Source organism: Salmo trutta, chromosome 24, assembly GCF_901001165.1.
Source record: "Salmo trutta chromosome 24, fSalTru1.1, whole genome shotgun sequence".
Lineage (NCBI taxonomy): Eukaryota > Metazoa > Chordata > Actinopteri > Salmoniformes > Salmonidae > Salmo > Salmo trutta.
Genome location: NC_042980.1, coordinates 36,308,252 through 36,311,352, shown reverse-complemented (window position 1 = coordinate 36,311,352; position 3,101 = coordinate 36,308,252).

Sequence of the window (3,101 nt, the reverse complement as noted above, 5' to 3'; positions counted from 1 at the left end):
CAGCACCCGGGGTACAGCGGGTTAACTGCCTTGCTCAGCGGCAAAACAACAGAATTTTACCTTGTCAGCTCAGGGATTCAATCTAACAACCTTTTGGTTAGTGGCCCAATGCGCTAACCACTAGGCTACTGGGGAGACAAGAAAAGAAGGGCGAGGAAGAGAGAGACAGGGGTCATGTGGTAACTTTGTAGAGCTCTGTGTGTATTTGCTTGTGCGAATGTGCATGTTAGTGTGTGTGTGTGTGTGTGTGAGTGTGTGTTTAACTAGTGACAGTGACTCACTATGATGTACGTTACACTGTCAAAGAAGGCTGCTACAGTCAGACTGAAAATCATTTCTGTAGAGAGAGGGAGATGGCGAGATAGAAAAGAGAGAGAGTGAGGCAGAGAGAGATGGCGAGATAGTAAAGAGAGACAGGGCGAGAGGGAGGGAAGGAGAGATAGTAAAGAGAGACAGGGCGAGAGGGAGGGAAGGAGAGAGATAACAGAGTGAGAGAGGCCAGATGATCCACTTATCCTGTGGTCTGGGGTTGACTTGGGGATCGATCCCCATCTCCAGCCTGACCCACATTAATCTCATTACCTACAATAGAGCTGAGAGCCTCACCTCACACACACACACACACACACAGCCACACACATACACACACACTTCAGACCCTCACACTGAATGTTTTGTTACAAAACAGTTTATGTGACAAAACACGCAATCTTTAGTGTAGAGAATCATTGTACCATGTAAACCGCTGTGAAATATATTTTCAATAACCAAAAATATACGTAAGGTTAACTCCAGGTTGGGAACCATAGAAATAGTGCTTGTATAACGGATCTAGGCCTACCACTTATCAGACTTGCTTTCAATGACAATTACACTCACAGTTCAATGTAAATTTGGTCACGTCGCCCACAATGCTACATATTGTGCATTTAATTAACTCAGAGAAGCATGACAAAATGACAATCCTGCAGTCAAATGACCTAGTGGCCTCATAAGTTGCATGTTATTAATAAAGGTAAAAAAATCCTACGTTTCATGAAAGGACAGATGCTGGAGACGAGAAGCAGGTACAGAGAGTGAACATTTAATAACCAACGGACAGGAACAGAATACAGACAGCGTCTGGACAGGGGAAACGTAAACGACAATAATGCTGACACAGGAAACCAACAGACAGATATAGCTGGGGCAATCAACAAGGTGAAGGAGGCCAGGTGAGTCCAATGAGCTCTGATGCGCGTAATGATGGTGACAGGAGTGCGTAATGAAGGGCAGCCTGGCGCCCTCGAGTGTCAGAGAGGGGAAGTGGGAGCAGGCATGACAGTTTCTATATCAAATCGTTTTGTTATATTTCAGTCTTCTGTGATGTATATAAAGTGTCATTTTGGGATGTGAACTCAAAATGTAATACATTTCACCTCTATATCTATAGCTGTTTTTATAATGAGAAAGCAACCAAAAACCAGATTCCTTTAGTAATGGAAGGATTTGTATGGAAAGCCAAGTTGAAGCCAGGATTAGATGTTGTGGTCTTCTTAATAACTGCACGTGGTTTTACCCCAACAGAGTAGCGCAACACCCTTCAATTGAAGAAGCCGGAAACAAGCGAAAGTGTCCACATCGCTCACAAAAACGGACAAAAAAATGAAATCACTGGTAATTATAAGGGAGCAGGAGAACTAATAAATTGGCTACAATAATTACAAGGACTTTTCAACCACCAAATTTAGTAAATGTCTGATTTTCAAGGTAGGCCTATTCCAGTACTGGAATTTCTGAGCTCCATATTCAAGTTTAAGTAGGCTACTTCAAGTCCCTGGTATTGTTTAAAATTGCAGGTGTAACATGGAAACCAAAATGTATTTGTCATGTTATTTAATTACCAGGTTATATTGTGAAGAAGCCCACTGGGTTATGTCATGTGTTGTCATTATATCCAGAATAATTCATGGGAACAGCGTTGGGTGTTGCGCAACAGTCTATCCTACACAATTGCAGCAGTTTACTCGGTGTCCAATCAGAGGCACAAAAACATATGAAAACATTAACTCATTGCCTTAATGCTTTCTCTGTTAAATCTAATGAGACCCTGCTGTAAATCAAGCAGACAACAACAGATGATCAACATCAATTCGCTAGGGATATTAGAGCCAAAGTCGAACCAGGCACAACTGTCTTCACCGGCGTAAGGAATGAGACACCAAAATATTCTGGACATTCCTCTCGAACACCTTTTTACCAGCACTTTGGCTGTTGTCCCATCACATGCGCTATCACAACAGCTCTTCGTCACTTGACTGTCATTGACTGAAAATCCCATTGACGTGGTGCACAAACAGTATCTGCACATCTGTGACATAGTACGCAATTTTCCGGGACCACTTTTGACTCGTGTGCACTACTTTCAGAACTACTGGCTAAAAACTATATAAAAATACCAGAGATATTCTTTAATGTCTGGATTCCGTGATTTTGGCCCAACAGATGTAAAACTGTGGATGCACTCCTAAACACACACAGAGGCAGACATAGACACACACAAACAAATTACCTGGGCCAAGGAGTGATACCGGCACAGCAGCCAGATTACAAACAGCATGAAAAAAACTGAGGAGAGAGTAAAGAGATCATTGTTAATTTGACACATTCCTGCATAGCTCTGCATTCCTTCAATATTCATGTATAGTCTGGCTTACTTTGATATATATTTCAGTAAGGCTGGGTACAGCGTCACGTAGCTCAACCTATTACATCTATTGCAATGAAAGTGCAGTGGCCTTGCCGTGGATCTACATGGATTATTTTCAAATGCAATAATCTGAAACTCTTGACCCTTAATCCTAACCCAGCCACCAACAACTACAGATTACACTCCTCCCTGCTTGATCAAATCATCAGCGAATAGCATAATCCATGCAGGACAAATCCTTTAACACATGGTTCTTTAATGGGGGTCCTGGGAAACCACAGGGTGTGCAGGCTTTTGACCTAGCCCAGCTATAACACACCTAATTCAACTAATCAAGCGCTTGAAGATATTACATTGATTTAGTTGAATGAGGTGTGTGAGTAATGGGATGGAGCTGAAGCCTACAAACAAT